Here is a 17,268-nt window from a genome sequence, read left to right on the forward strand (position 1 = left end):
AACTCGCACATACAAATGTACATATATGGGTTGTTCTGGAACATGGCCATACAGCCTGGAAAACTCACAACAACCCAATGATTCCAGCCATGAAAGCCTTCGATAATACATTGTACATAGATGAATTGAAACTGTTGAAAATGGCTTATATTTATTAATTAATTTGGTTTTAAACAGAATTAAACTCTCATCTACTTGAAAAATGAAAAAAGAAGATTAATAGCAAAAATACTTCCAGATGCTTCCAGTAGGGACCTACAGTACATAAAAAGCAAAAGCATGCCAAGAAAATATAATAACTCTTTCCAGACCTTTGGGATACTCCTGTGCTTTGTAAAGGAAGCTGTACATACAATAGACAACCCATGCTGTTTCCATATCAGTCTCTGTCAACCACCCAAACCAATGTAGACCAAATGACTCTGCCGCACCTGGAGCTGGGAATCACTGGAAGAGCATGTCTCATTGTTTTTTTAAAAAAAACACAAGGTATTTTCTCAATCTCTCATCCCCCCCATCCCATTTCTGGAATATTCTAGTCTCTGGATTCATATTTTGAAATTTCATCCAGCATGCACATAACTCCACATAAAGTGCTGATCGGATCATGGCACCAATTTCTGTCAGTTGAAGAACATGAACCAAGGCATAGAAAGTATGCAAGTAAAGAGGACTAGACATAGGCTCAAGGGGCAAATTATGTTTAGGTTCATGGAGTAACAACTGACTGGCAAGGAATGTTAGGGAAGGGCTCCAAAACTTGCAAAAGATTTATGCTTGCCACCTTAAGCATCAAGTAATACAAAGAGACACAAGATCTTTACTTGTGTTTGAAATTCCAGTTGGAGTGGACTTGTTTTTTTAACTAATAATTCAGAATGTAAATAAAATAAGTGTATTTATAATTATATGGGCAATAGACAAAAAACCAATAAGAAAATTCAATGTGATTTTATATTCCAACTATTCTTTCAATAGGAAACTCTCAGCAACATGCCACATCCAATTTCCTTTCAATTTGCAATAGTGTGGTTTTTCAGTATAATCTGCTGAATCCATCTGAAAAACTGAGTTGTCCTGATGTTCTCCATTTCAGAGAAGAGGGGAAATAAGGACAGATGCAAACAGAACTAAAACACTGTGGCATAACATCATTTTGGCCTTGCATTCAGGTCAGATTATATGCCCAACACCTCCATGTCAGTCCAAGTGGAAAAAGAAACTACAGGGTGCAACATTTATCCAGCTGTGTGAACTTTGCAGCCGAAATGTTCTCTGCCAGCAAAGCAGGATCCACATAACACTGAATTACTGTTCTCTGCAACCAGCTGGGTCATCTTTTTGCAAGTTTACTCCTGGAATGTTTATGCCTTTGTAATGTAGGCTGTCTTTTTCAACACCTGATTTTGTCAGTAACAGAGTTTGCAGTATTAAAGACATCAGCAAAGGCCAATAGTAGCCTTGTTCAAGAAAACACTCCTGATATCAGTGTTAGTCACTGCTGAAATAGTATCACAAATGTGTTGTGTTTTCCTAAACTAAAATTGCAAATTAATCTTAAAAGGAATCATTTAGTGGATCTTTCCAGCTGCTATATTTGAAACCCAAATATATGTATAATTTAAGGGAAAAGATTGTACACAAAATATTTCAAAAACAAAGATTTGGTCAATCACTTTAAAAGTAGCTGGCACATTCTGGGTATGTGAATACAAGAAGAACAACTGTCATATAAAACCTCTCATATGTTCCTAAGAGAGGATAGTGCAGGTCAAAAACAATATAGTACCTTATACAGACTTCTTTTGGATTTGGATTTTTAACAAACGTCTTTTACTTCTTTAGTAGCAAAAGTGAAGGAGTCCTAGAAAACTCTGGTATTGTTTTTAATTTCTAGTGACTAGAGATTGGTAGAGTCCTGGCTAATTTATGGGGGATGGGGAAAAACAAAACCTCTATGTGGAAACTTCTGCTAGACATAAAATAAACAACATGTGTGTTGTCACATGTAATGACAACATATGTCATTATGTTTTTGCCCTCTCTAGGTCACTAGAGACTTCAAAATGCTGGAAAAAGGAACCATTTTATAATGTAAAATGTTTCCTACCTGTAAGCAGTTCAGCTAATCCCACAACTGTCATTTGATAACACTTCACTACATAGCAGAATATCACCTCGGCCCAATCCTGTTTGAAGAGAGGAAATGAAAACATTACAACTGGTAAGAATATATTGCTGTAACGAAGTGTGTTAACATAACATTCTGCAGCAATTGAGTGTAGACTTGATAAATGTATTTATTTACGATATTTCTCAAGCCTGAAGCTGACTCAAGGTGGGTTACAAATTGGCAAGAATTTTATGCCATAAACATCCACAATATAAAATTAAAACATTTAAAACAACATTATAAAATCCATACAAAAAAACATTAAAAACATATAACAACAGTGTTTTCCTGTTAATCTCATTTCCAGTAGCATCATCTGAGTTGTTCCATGTTTCAATCTTACATAATTCCATGTTTGTCTATTGCACTGCATTTCCGAAGGCTTGTTCAAAGAGCCAGGTTTTTACTTTTTTTTGGAAGGTTAGGAGGGAGGGGGCCAATCTAATATCCCTAGGGAGAGAGGTCCACAGCCGAGGGGCCACCACTGAGAAGGCCCTGTCCCTCATTCCTGCCAGACACACCTGCGAAGAAGGCGGGATCAAGAGCAGGGCCTTCCCAGATGATCTTAAGTTCCTAGATGGCTCATAAGGATACATTTGGACAGGTAAGTGATCCAGAACCATTTAGGACATGAATCAAGAATTGTGTCTTCACTGTGTTAGTACACAGATTTCCTCAAAAAGGAAACAACACATGCCTGCTCATAACAGCCCTTCTAATCTCACTAAGCCACAATTTCATGGCATAGATCAGGTGAAAAAATGGTGTGCTGCTTATCTGAAAATTTAAAAGGTATTTTGTTGTTGGATTTGTTGCTTTGATGTGAGTAACTCATTGCAAGGTGAAAACATTTCATTCTAAAACATTGTACTGATAGAGAAGTTGTAATCCCCCAGACACTCATTTATTTGCAAACCACAAAAGATGTAGAAAATTATAATTAGCATACAAAAACCATCTGATTGTTAGAAATAAAAGGAAAAATGTATTTATACTCAGATTTAAAAACAAAACAAAGTTAGTACAGCCACATTAACAATTTCGCTCTACAGCAAATACTGTTCACAATTCTTTGCACTGAAGATAGTAAAAAAGAAATAGTACCAACTTTCCTGAGAAGGCTTCCCAATTATGGTCACATTTTAGAACAGAGATTACTTACTCATGTTACAAAGTGAACCATACATCTTTCCTCAGTCTTCCCCCCCCCCCCCCACCCCGTGTACCCATTGTATCTGCTTTTCTTTTCTTTGACAGAATGATGGCTCAGATTTAATGTTCCCTCCCATATTATCATATGTTTGTCAATGTGTTTCTGGAATAGAGTAACAAGGCCAAATAATATTGAGCTTTCATTTTCCAGGAGGGAGATTTAGAAAGACAATCCATAATTTCATCATATTCTGGTTTTCTTTTCAGTTAATGAGAAACATTTTGTGGACCTGTACATTAACTATGTTGGATACCCAGCTTTGTCTGCAACCCTGCTCTGTGACACATCAGCCCACACTCATGAAACATAACAAGCAAATTTTAGTGCCTACAAATGGAGGGCTAGATTTCATAACTACATAGCAGAACACCTGCTTTTATAGCTGCCATTCTGGTGTAAATCAGAACATCCAGCCATCAGAGAATTCTTCGCGTTTCTCATTCAACCTGGTCACCAAAATGGAGCCAAGGAGTAATGAGTGCAAGGGGAATCCAGAGAGATGGCAAGTTAATATTTTCTCTCTTGGATAATGCCTTGTCGTGTTGGGTGTACACCCACCCACTCACACATGCACAAGATTGTCTTAGATTTCAGAACAAAATAGCTTTTCCAAAGGTCTTATCCAAGTTCCAAGTAATCTGTAACACATGTAAGAATGTTTTTCATTCTGTCACTATGATAGAGTTATTTCTTATGGATACCTACAGCTGTCTCTTTCATTCTTTGCAGGGGACACAGCAGAATTCCTTTTACCAACCACTGTGTTACAAGAATTTGACTGCATACAAACTCAGGCATGCATACAAGCATAGTTTGGAAACATTATGAATAGGCATGTTAATAGGGAACATTTTTCAGCCTCAGGGATGTATTTGTGTGTAACCCCTCCAAAAGGTCATTTGCCAGGCCAAACAATACTCTCTATAGTGACTTTATCAATCGCCCTTTTTCTCTTACTATGGTTTTCTTTTTGCTTCTTTCCCATTATCTCTGTTCTCCCTTCATAGTCTATCCATCTATCTTCCCTTATCTCTCACCACTTCCCTTTCTCTCACTTCTTCAGTCCCCTCTCCTATTTCTATACAGATGTCATAAGCACATACACAGCCTCTTATCTCCTATCCCCACCTCAACTCAGTTGTCCAAGATGTTCAAAGAGAAGCAAATTAATGTGGGCCTCTTCCAGAAAAACAGCTGAAAGGGGGAATATGGGGACACAGCCAGGAGAGAATATGCTCAGACAAGCAAGATTCAGACAAGTTGAAAGTTTCCACACCCCTTCAATATTGTTTCCCAACAGAACTTAGATTCATTTTTAAGTCTTTTATTGCAAAAGGGTGACAATAATGTAAACAAAACTGCTTTAAGCTGCTTAGGATTTTTTTTCTTTTAAAAAATTCAAATAATATCAAAGGTCTTTTATATTAGGTCAGACTTTGTTCAGCAATTGCTGTCATGCCTACTTTAAACAGTGGTAGAGTCATGGTATGTAGTCTTGTCAGACTTCTATCTCATCCTTTTAAATCAGAGGGAAAGGATGTTATGTTGTTGGACTAGCTATTCTGTCTAGGGTTGATAGAAGGTACAGTCATGTCAAAGTCCTGTTCACTTTTGAGCAAAGCAAGTGGAAAGATCAACTCAGAAACTCTCCTGTTTCCCCTGCGGGACATCGCTTCAGGTCCCCTAGATCCTCTTATCCCATGTAGGACACAACTGGGTGGAGCTGTTACCCCAGTGTACCCTGAAGAGAAACCAATGAGATTAATGTTCAGTAAACAGACAGACAGAAACAACAGTGAGTAGCACAGATTGAATCCCAGCAGAGTCTAATTGAGCAATTGTGTACCTGAGTAGGGTTTTCAGATGTCAGGGTCTGGAGTTTGTTTAATGTTTTGAATCACTGATCTTAATGTTAATATGTGTTTTTAAAAAAACAAAAAGCCTCTGATTTTAATGTTTTAATGCTTTGTACTCCTGGTGTGTGACTGCTACAATAAAATTAATTCAATCAATGTTTAGGCCAACAGGGAAAATCTAAGGCACAGACCACTGCCTTGAAAGGTGGATAAGCTTACATAGGTACATTTTCTTCATTTGTTAGACTTGGCCTTTGCTACATGGGTACTGTGTATGGCTTTAGTTGATGTAATATGTATCTTGTTCAAATACATAATCAGGAATTGCCTCTAGTAATCATCATTGGTGATCACTCATGTCCAAGTATAAGTATGAATGTCTTCCAATTGTAATGTCTTGGCAGTGGATCCATAGGTGACTATAGAGACCTATTCTTGATCCACATGTTCTTCCACAATGAGGATATTGATTTCCAGATGGAAGGTGGTCCTGGTCAAAATTGGCTTGACACACCTTCCTCTCGACACGTTTCTCCTTTTCGCCCTCCATTCGTGCCTATTCGAATTCTGCAGCACTGTTGGTGACAGCTGACCTCCAGTTAGAATGTTTAAGGGCCAGAGCTTCCCAGGTCTCAATGTCTATGCCGCAGTTTTTAAGGTTGGTTTTAAGCCCATCTTTACATCTCTTTTCCTGTCCACCAACATTTCATTTTCCATTCTTGAATTGAGAGTATACTGCTTTGTGATCAGGCATACGGACAATGTGGCTAGTCCTGCGAAGTTGATGGTGAAGGATCATTGCTTCAGTGCTCATGGTCTTTGCTTCTTCCAGCACAGTGACATTTGTCCGCTTGTCTTCCCATGAGATGTGCAGGATGTTTTGGAGGCAACCCTGATGGAATTGTTCCAGGAGTTGAGTGTGATGTCTGTAGATGGTCCATGTTTCACAGGTGTATAACAGGGTTGGGAGGACAATAGCTTTATTAACAAGGATCTTGGTCTCCTTGCGAATGTTTGAGCCTCTAGTAATATCACCTTTTTAACCAGTTACAGAAAAGGTCAACCTTAGGTCTCAGTTTTGGGGTCTTAAATTTCAGGAACTGATATAATCCTGATCTGGCATCTTAAAATTATGAGGCATAATATAATATCAGTTCAACCACATATGCAAACAGGTGAAATATCTTCAAGGGGCACACATTTTGTTATGAGTGTTACTCCCCCCCTTGTTCCAAAATTAGTAGAAAGGATGAATCACACACATAGCAAGAATCTCACCAGTCCAGGCCAAAGCTACCTTGTTTTTGTATGTGGCAAAATCTTCACTGTACCTCTAATTTCCACCATTGAAACATAGCAGCTCTAAAGCATCTATACTGTAGAATTAATGCAATTTGATACCACTTTGACTGTCATGGGTCAATGATACAGAAGTCATCATTTCTGTCATTCCTGGTGTTTCACATTTAGAAAATGAACTGAATGTGGTATCACTTCTACATGTTGCTCATTTACATGAGGAGATGGGAAGGTCAATTTTCCTATGATCATGAAAATGCAAAAGCCAGCTTTATTCATAAGTTATAGAATGAAATTCTACTGAAAACAGCAAAGGATGAAAACCTGATATATACATTTTGCAAGTATCACTCAGCAGGCAACCTAAAAGGCTAAAGGAGAAAGAAAGGAGCGGTATCATTAGCTCTTCTAAGAAGACAAAGGAAGATCGATGCTTTTGAACTGTGGTGTTGGAGGAAAGTTCTGAGAGTGCCTTGGACTGCGAGAAGATCCAACCAGTCCATCCTCCAGGAAATAAAGCCCAACTGCTCATTGGAGGGAAGGATATTAGAGACAAAGTTGAAGTACTTTGGCCACATCATGAGGAAACAGCAAAGCCTAGAGAAGACAATTATGCTGGGGAAAGTAGAAGGAAAAAGGAAGAGGGGGCGACCAAGGGCAAGATGGATGGATGGCATTCTTGAAGTGACTGGACTGACCTTGAAGGAGCTGGGGGTGGTGACGGCTGACAGGGAGCTCTGGCGTGGGCTGGTCCATGAGGTCACGAAGAGTCGGAGACGACTGAACGAATGAACAACAACTTGCTTCTCACGAATGTTTATTATCGCAACTGTTGTTGTATCCTCAACTGTCAGCTCCATCACCTCTGCATTTCCCACTAGGATGAAAAAGTTCATAACACTAAAAACTTACACTTGCATTTTCTTGTTTTCCTTTGCCATCCCCTTTTCCTTTTATATTGTGCTTGTTTAATTGTATGCTTGGAGGCAGTAATTGCCTTTTTCAACTAATGCATTCTGAAAGCTTTTCCAGCTGTGGAGCATACATACATACATACTATAAATGAATGTCTTCCAAAGCAAAAGGGTGTGGGGAATCATTTCAATATTTAATGATATCTTATAACAAAATATGAAATTAAACTAGAGAAAATAGCAAATTCGTCCATCTTTTTTTCCTACAATAAAAAAGTATTCCTAGCAGCACAGTCACCCTACCAGCATAGTGACAACCTGGCTGAATGTTGATGTTTCAAAGAGGCGAAAAGACTTAAAACAAACTGCTCAGCTCTGCCACATAGAAACAAAGCTCTCTCAAATATTATTAATGAACAATCCATAAGTAAAACCTTGTATTTTAATGCTAAAAGAAGCTTTCCAAAAATACTGCAGACAGAAAAAAGACCACGCAAGTGAAAAATCTCAAATGCAGGTAAAATGTTAAGCTAAACTTGAGCCCCTTTATTTTGTTTTGTTTACACAGCCTTTACCACATATGCTTCACAGAAGGATAACAATTCAGACATTCCTGAATAAAGGCCACTCTACAAGTGTGAAACCAGCAATAGGCAATGTCAGTTTTTCTAAAAGATTTGACCTTCCACAGAGTGACTGAGCTTGATTTTGTGACTTGCAGTTTTTGTCATAATCCACATCAGATCCGTTATAGCATAAACAAACACTGGTCAGAAACTATAGCTCTTTCTTTAAAAGTGTAGTCTTTTTATGTAGGGGTAGGATTACATTACCTCTTCCATCTTTACCATAATTTGTATGGATATGTTTACATGTGATGTAGTCCATATATCCAGAGGTCTGCTTTAAGTTGTGCTTACTACATCAAAAACTTCACAAGAAATCTCTTCAATTATCTATTACAGATGTCCAAAGAATTCCAGTTTTGTGGATTTGTTATTTTAAAATGACTTGATCTGTACCTACTCAATTTATATGTAGGTTAGAATTGAAATATCCATCACATTTTGCCCTCTTCAAAATGTTGAATGCCATTTAAATATTTCAAAATACACATGGAAAAAAGCACGTGAAAACATACATCTAAATACATATTGGCTTGTGTCCAGACTTTGCTGCTTGCTGAATCAGGGGTCATGATTCATGCTGATTTCTTTCCTCCTGCCATCTCCTACTGTCTACAAAATGCCACTTCAGAGCGTTGGCAGATTCTCCAGAACAAAAAGGATTCCAGGTATGTGGTAGGAGTACATGGTGGAAAACCCACCTCTTAGTCCCTTTGCTTCTGCCAATGGTTAAAAAGGGGAGGGGGAGAAAAGAAGCCTTTACGTTTGTGAAATTTTAAATGAAAGTTAAACACAAATCTAATTCTGATACGATAAAGAAGGAAGCTGACATACAGTTTTCTCTCTTTTCTAAAAGTGAGGATAGTAGTAAGAGCTTCCTCAGTTATGCTGCATTCCTACATGCATTATTTTGGGAGTGCAGCCACGTTGAACTCCATGGCTGGAATCCTGATGGTGGTGGCAGAAGGACCAAAAAGGACCAAAAAGGTAAACCAAAATCAAGGGGCACAAAATTTAGTTGGAGCTGAATGATTCATCTGCCTTGCCTCACAGACAATGTTATACTTGCTGTGAGCCGGTCTGAGTCCCTCTACAGAGGTAAAGAAGATCGGGATATAAAAGTTTTAAATAAATAAATAAATAATACTGGAACATGTGTATTATCCTTCCACAGTGCACAGTGTCTTTGAATAGATGGATATAGTGCAAGCATGGACAAACTTCAGCCCTCCAGGTGTTTTGGACATCAGCTCTCAGAATTTCTGGCTGTTAGGAATTGTGGGAGTTGAAGTCCAAAGCACCTGGAGGGCTGAAGTTTGCCGTGCCTGATGTAGTGTGTCAATGTGTCAACTCTGTAAGCAGTTCCTGTCCAAAGTGGCCTCGTTTGGATGGGAAGTTGCTTGTGAAGGATTCCTCTTATATATCTGAAGCTAGTTAAGCAATTTCCCCTGATATAATATCACATACTATTTTTAATATTTTCAGTGTCTTCTTATTCTATGACAATATTAGAAAAACAACAGTGCAAAGTACATCTGACACAACAAACAGCTATCAGCAATGGTAGCTAATAGCTAGCTACTTTTGTCTTTAAAATGGCAAGTGGGAACTTCTGTTTTATTGCTGAGATTCTGACTAGCTGTGTGGCAGAAATGGGGATCACTCACTCACTCCCTACCACTGGATAACTCAAGAGATGTTGTACTGAACTGAATAAAGCATTCAATCAGGATAATCAGGACCATGGGTGCTAAAATGAGAATATGTCAATTCATGTCTAAAGCAGTTTTGATGATAAATTAAGCATTATTATTCTATCAAGTGACAGTTGCAAAACAGCATGGGAAGAGGAATGGAGAAAAGCAGGTCATTCCAAGGCCATAACCAATAGGTTTCCATCACATTTGCTTAGGTACCTACCATACAGCAGTTCTGGAAATAGCTGTGCTAACAAATTATATTTCCTTTGACACAAAATATTGCAGTTTGAGTGCTAAATCAAGCCTCTTTGCAACAGAAATCCTCATACTTGAGAGATGATGGCTAGATTTCATACAAGAAATTAGCAGCTATATATTTTCAACACACACAAAGATGAATTCTCTTAAAAGGTCCAAAGTGCCATTGCTTCTGACAACTGAGAAAGAGGTCATGGGAAGCTGGCGTGCATGGAACACATATGAGCAGCTCTAGTTACAACTAGAAAATCCCTCTTTTTTATGTAATGGATAACAGTAGTACTTATTGCCAAGAAAATGAAATGTATTATATTTTTCCCATGCAATTATCTGAACAGCATCCTAACTGAGCAATTCAGAATAACTTTTCTTGCAGTACAGGAAAACGGGATGTATATGTTAAAACTTCTTGGAAGAGAAGGAAGAAGAAAAAGAAGAATAAGAATGTGGTAATGTGGGGCTTCCATGAGTACTGTGCCAAGGAGATATATTTTTAATCATTTGTTTTTGAACATAAGATAGAAGTGACAGATGTCAAAATACTAGCTTTCTTTTAAAAATTAAGCCATGTCAGGCAATATAATGATCTGTCAACCTAATTTCTATCCAGGTAAACTAGTAAAAAGCCTTGAGACTGTGTTTATCAAATAAATGCACAAGAACCAGCTATTCTTCAACTAGACTACATCAAATTATTCCAGTTGTGTGAGAGAGATTGTGCTATGGAGTGGGTAAATTGGTTTAAAAATATAGGTAGGGTGACATAATAAATGAACACTTGTGAATATGTTCATTTAAAACATGACATTCAAAACAACGAACAGAATAGATATGTAAAGAAACAAGCCCTTTCATAAGTTGTATTTGTCTTCCACTTTATTGTTGTGCTTTAAATTAACACTATATTCATTCTCTGCATAGTTTCAGTGTGGTAACTCATTTAGTTATATTTTAGTTGCCTTTTAATGTTGTAACTTATGGTTTTAATCATATTTCATTTAACCCTATAGGCCAGAACTCGTCTCTTTTTTTAATCCCAAAGTGCTACCATAGGCGGCAATTCTCACTGAAAAATGGAACTTCATGCTCTTCCTTTTCCTAGGGCAATAATTAAGGTTTTACCAGGATTGCAACCTCAAAGGAGGGAAGAAGGTAATTGGGGTTATTTGAGAGTAAGTGCTGTTGGGTCCAATTGGGGCTTACTAGGAAATAAAGCAGTAATCCTGCCCAGCCCTCCGTAGCTCCTGGATAGTTTAATTATTTACTATATTTATACCCCATCTTTCTCACCCTGAAGGGAACTCAGAGCAGCTTACAAGTAGGCAACAATTCAATGCTGCATAAATCATATGCATTAAAAACCAAAAAAAAAGTTTTAAAAAATCTAAACATTAAAACTAATAGCAAAAACCACTCAATCCAAAATCATAGTCAGGTGCCATTCTGATCATAATTGCACTTAAATTCTGTATTCATTTATTGCACTAATTATCACCTTCAGTCCCAGAAGGCAGAGACTAGTGGAGGTGATGGAATTTTGGCACTGCTGGCCTTCACGCAAAGCATAGGTGACATGATGCCAAGGCAGGAAAAGGAGAAACAGGCTGGGGCTATTGGCAGAAAAGGAGATGGAGAGGAGGAGAAAGACTAGCCATATGCAGGTTGGAGAGACTGATACTGATCGCTTTTCCACTTTTGCAAGGATCCTATTCCCCTAACCACCACAAAGGTAAAGAGCTAGCTGTACCTCTAGTGCTACCTGATTAATTCAAACCATTATATTTATTGTTTCAAGACCCAGTTACATCAAAATGTCTTCCATAGTTGCTTCATCTGCTGTGCTAAGAGACACCCGGGCACAACTGTGTCACAAACCAAGACTATTTACATGGGGATCTGCATTCTACCAAAGGTACATGGCTCCATAACACAGAAATGTGCACCATTTTTTTCAAAAGTCTTAACAGGCTGTGAGTACATAAAAGGAGAGATGTTGACTTTACTAGATGACTTCAAAGCACTATGAGCTTCCATCTCAGGTGGTAGGGAAAGGCAGCAATGTGTTGGAACAAAACTCTTGATACCACACAGCCTAGGATTTGAATTTAGGGGAAAATACATCTCACTACCAATGCTGAAGTTAGAATCAACTTCTAGTCTGTTTGCTTCTGTTTCTTCAAGAAGGGGCATCTTTCATTTTAATACAGGTGTCAAAATTTTAAAAAATCTGAAATATTAGTCAACAAATTAAATTGAGGTTTACTGACCTATCAGTACACTTGGTAGAAGCCCATCTTTACTTGGAAAACATTAAAATTAATCACTGAATACTAATTACACAATTACATTAATTCTGCCTGTTCTGTCGCCACTGGGTCCGAACAAAATGTCTTTATTCTATAGAACGCACACTTTAAACCCAGTGGGAAGCCGGGGTGCCCGAAGAGAGATTGTTAGAGACTTCCAGAAGTAATGGGCTTTAGAGTCTTTAAAAGTACAACAAAGTCTTTATTAAGGAACAAATCTTCAAACAAAACTTCAAGGCTTTACTATTCAAGTCTTTAAGAGACTGGCACTAACTTGGTTTGACTGTACTACCTCATAAGGAAGAACTCTTTATAATCCCTCCCAGGCCGTCCATTACCTAGGCCTTGCTGGTCTGGGTAATACTGCCGATCCCCAAATGCGTCTGGAAACCGAGTAACCTACCAGACGAAGCTAGAAGATGTTTAGCTGGAATTCTGTGGTTCTGCAGTGATGTCCTGTGGAAACTTCAGGGCTGTTTTCCCCTCTGGTGCTGTGAGGCTGAGGAGAGGCTGTGAGCTCTCAGCCAGAGCCTTTGGAACCTTTTCCTTCTGTTTCCCTGGAACTGGATGGTCACTGGATGACCCCTGGATGGTCGCTGGATGGACCCCAGATCACCTTTGGATGATCCCCGGATGGCTATTTCTATTTCCCCGGAAGGTTTTGAGGAATGAAGCCTTTCCTACGGGACTAGCTGATCTGCGTCCTATAGACTGGCTTCCTTGTGTGACTGAAAATAGGCCCTCCAAAAGGCAAAAAGGGGCGGGGCCAGGGATCCTAACTATAACTGGTAGGTGGCTTACCCTATAAATGCAAATTGTAACAGGAAACCCCCTGCTGCAAAATCCCAAGCATGGGTTTGCACACAAATATATAAACACAGCAAATAAATCTGGAGCTCCTGGAACAGCTGTTCCAGAACACTGCCTATATAAATGGGTTTAGTCTAATTACTTAGGATGTGTAGTATCTCCAATGGTGGCCCCATGTACACAAGGTAACACTTCAGCTTAATAAGTATGAATAACCATTGCAAGATTTTAACTAGAGGATTTTAACGTCAAGATAAGGGATTTTTATATGTGTATGGTCTAGTATGTTTTGGCATTGAATGTTTGCTGTTTATATGTTGTGAGTCCCCCTTGGGGTGAGAAGGGTAGAATATAAATACTTTAAATAAATAAATAATAAATAAGATTCCTCCTTTTTCAAGCTGGTATAGCAACAATACCTCATATACTGTTAGTTAGTTGTGATGCACCTAATTAGTTGGGATAGATAGATAAGGAGCCTAGCTAGAAAACATCCTCTGACACTAATATAAACCAACTGACAGAACGTAATATCTCCCATTCTTGTAGGTTTTGCCCTTTTGCTTTTTGCCACCATTTGACTACTTGTGGATTCAGTTTCAGTTCCTTGGCCATCTCATCAGTTGACCATCAGATCACAGCCTCCAAACTCTGATGCATAACCATTCTCAACACTAACATGAAATACAAGCTACAGAGAAATTCGATTGCACTAGCTGTGTTGAAATGAGGAAGATCTATGCAGGGCAATAGCTGTCTTTCATTGCAACAGGCCTTTCTGAGTAATATGCCAATGGATTGCACTCCAAGGGTAACGCTCATCTTCTATTCTGCACACAAAATAGCAATCAAAATCCACTTCCTGAAGCAGCCAGCAAACCTAGGTTGTAAAATATAAAGTGCTGTACTGGAATGGACAAAGTTTATTTTAGAATTCATTTTCCCAGAAAATAAGAATACTGCTGTAGGAAACATTATTTTTCACATATGCTCACCACTCCATCAATTATGCAAAATAATTACTGGATGTATATGACATCCCTCTATCAGCTTAACATTTCAAAAAGCAAAAACAAAATAAATCACAACGCAGTTGACCCTCATATTTTGTGCATGTTAGGGGCTTAGGATCCTCAGTAAATGGCAAAAGCTTTGCCATTCACCTCCTCTCTTGCAGCTGTTGGTAAGATGGACATGCACAAACCACCACTTCTATTTTCCTTACTCCCCACCTTTTTTCATTCCTCACATTAACACTCACATTTTGGGTCTTTTGTAGGGCTTTCCTAGTTTTGGTATAGCTGGTTGACAGCTACAAACCCATGAGTAATCAAATCAGAGAAGTTAACCATGCAGAGGTTGAAGGGTCACTTTCTTTTGCACTTTTCTGTTCAGTTATAAAAACCTTTGTGGTCTAAGCACTGCAGATTACTTTATACCTTGGAATTTAGGGGGAAATATCTTTGCTAGCTAGCATCAGATGATAGCATCTGCAAGTGAAACATATAAGTGCACCAAACATCTCCAAAAAGTACTTGAACATACTGCTGCCAATACTGGTTCAGCATCACAGGTTATCGTGACCATGTGCGCTCGTTGGTTTTCCCATTAGAAAATAAGAACACTGTTCTAAACTCTGCAACTAGAGACTGTAACTTTAACCTCTATCACATGCATCAAATGCAGGAAAGAGGTCTGCTGAACATATGGCCTGGAATAAGTCCCAGAACGAGGCACTCAGGGTACATTTGCTGAACTTACCCAGCTTCAGAATCTTATTTAGAGTTTGAATCATGAATAAAACATGTATATTTTTTCCATTTCAAAATGCAAACCCAATCCACACAGCTAAAAAACACTGATGACAACAAATGCAAAGATTCCCTATCAAGAAGGAGAAACATCTATAAGCAGAGACACTAGCTGGCAGCATACAGTAAATAAGGATAGTAGTTGTTCATTTCCCATTACACAAAACAGCTTTCAGAAAATTCCTCCCACACCACTTCCTAACTGCATCATCATGTAAGGAAGTCTGGAGGCCTTTGAAGATTCCATGCAGAAACAAACTTGCATCTTTATAATGCTTGGAGTCTCCTGTTTTTCTGGCCACCCATTGAGTACCTAACAATCCTTTTCGTTTTAAACAACCACCTCAAGAGGCATTTTTAAAAATAAAGTTAGCAAAGGGAGGATGTCCAAGAGTAATTGTTAGGTAATATTTTCTAAAGGAAACACACTGTCTTAAGTGAAACAATCTGTTATATTCCAACTTAATAGGGCTTTGAGGGGAATTTGAAAGTGTATGTTGACCATTAGGAATTGTATGTATTTGAGCGCTGTGCACTTCACACAGTTGTTTCTGAAATAGAATGCAGAAATGGAGGGAATCACAGCTTCCACTGTAAAAGGAATTCATAGTGCAAATTACAATGGTGGGCCATGTCTGGGAAGTTTTCAAAAGGTTGGGGGGCTTGTTGGATTTCACTCTGGTACACAGTTAGTGACTTTCAATATTCTACAACAGGAAGAAAACAACATGTGAAGTTTGTTCACTCCTTCCCACCACTGCAGTGATATATTGGGAACAACCTCTGTTAAATGATCCCTTGAAAGAAGACACAATCTCTACAGGTTACAACAGAACCTCTCACGTGTGAATTAATCTTCAATGTACTATGAGATCCTTGCCTATTACTGTCGGATTTTCTAGCAACAGAGCAGGAAGGGCAGGTGGCCTGTATACTACTTATTATTTATCTGGGCTGAAACAGGCTGTGGTTAGATCACTCCTGAAAAAAGCCTCCCTTGACTCCACGGTTGTAACTACAAACCAATCTCCAACCTCCCATTTTTGGGCAAGGTGCTGGAACGGGTGGTCACCTCTCAGCTCCAGGGTTTCCTTGATGACATCAACTATTTGGACCAGTCACAGTCTGGCTTCAGGCCTTGTCACGGTACTGAGACAGCTTTGTCGCCTTGGTAGATGACCTCCGCAGGGAGCTGGACAGGGGGAGTGTGACCCTGCTGGTTCTCTTGGATATCTCACTGGCTTTCGATACCATCAATCATGGTATCCTTCTGGGATGACTCTCTGGGATGGGCCTTGGAGGCACGGCTCTGTCATAGCTCTAGTCCTTCCTGTAGGGTCGTTCCCAGATGGTAACACTAGGAGACATCTGCTTGGACCCCTGGTCTTTGACCTGTGGGGTCCCTCAAGGTTCCATTCTGTCCCCCATGTTTTTCAACATCTACATGAAACCGCTTGGAGAGGTCATCCAGAGTTTTGGAGTTGGGTGCCCTCTCTATGCAGATGACATGCAACTCTACTACTCTTTTCCACCTAACTCCAAGGAAGCCCCTCGGTTGCTGGACGAGTGTCTGGCCGCTGTGGCTGTCTGGATGAGGAGGAGCAAGCTGAAGATCAATCCCAACAAGACAGAGGTCCTCCTGGTCGATCGTAAGCCGGATCGGGGTATAGGGTGGCAACCTGTGCTGGACAGGGTTGCACTTCAGTCTGCAGTCTGGGTGTCCTTCTGGATTCATCACTTATGTTTGAAGCTCAGGCGTCGTCAGTGGCCGGGAGGGCTTTCGCACAATTAAGACTCGTGCGCCAGCTGCGACCGTACCTCGTGAAGTCAGATCTGACCAGGATGGTCCATGCCTTAGTCACCTCCAGATTGGATTACTGTAATGTACTCTACATGGGGCTGCCCTTGAAAATGGCCCGGAAATTTCAATAGGTACAACGGGCGGCAGCCAGGTTACTAACTGGTGCTTCTTACAGAGAGCGGCCAACCCTCCTGTTTAAGGAGCTCCACTGGCACCTGTTCATTTTCCGGTCCCAATTCAAGGTGCAGGTTCTTACCTACAAAGCCCTGAACGGTTTGGGACCTGCCTATCTGTGTGACCGTATTTGTTTGTACGAACCCACACGATCTCTTCAATCATCTGGAGAGGCCCTGCTCACACTCTCACCTCCTTTACAGGCACGTTTGGTGGGGATGAAGGAGTGGGCCTTCTTCGTGGTGGCCCCCCGACTCTGGAACTCACTTCCCAGGGACATCAGACATGCCCCAACTCTGGCAGTCTTTAGGAGGAGCCTGAAAACGT

This window comes from Anolis sagrei, chromosome 4 (assembly GCF_037176765.1).
Source record: "Anolis sagrei isolate rAnoSag1 chromosome 4, rAnoSag1.mat, whole genome shotgun sequence".
In the NCBI taxonomy this organism is placed as follows: domain Eukaryota; kingdom Metazoa; phylum Chordata; class Lepidosauria; order Squamata; family Dactyloidae; genus Anolis; species Anolis sagrei.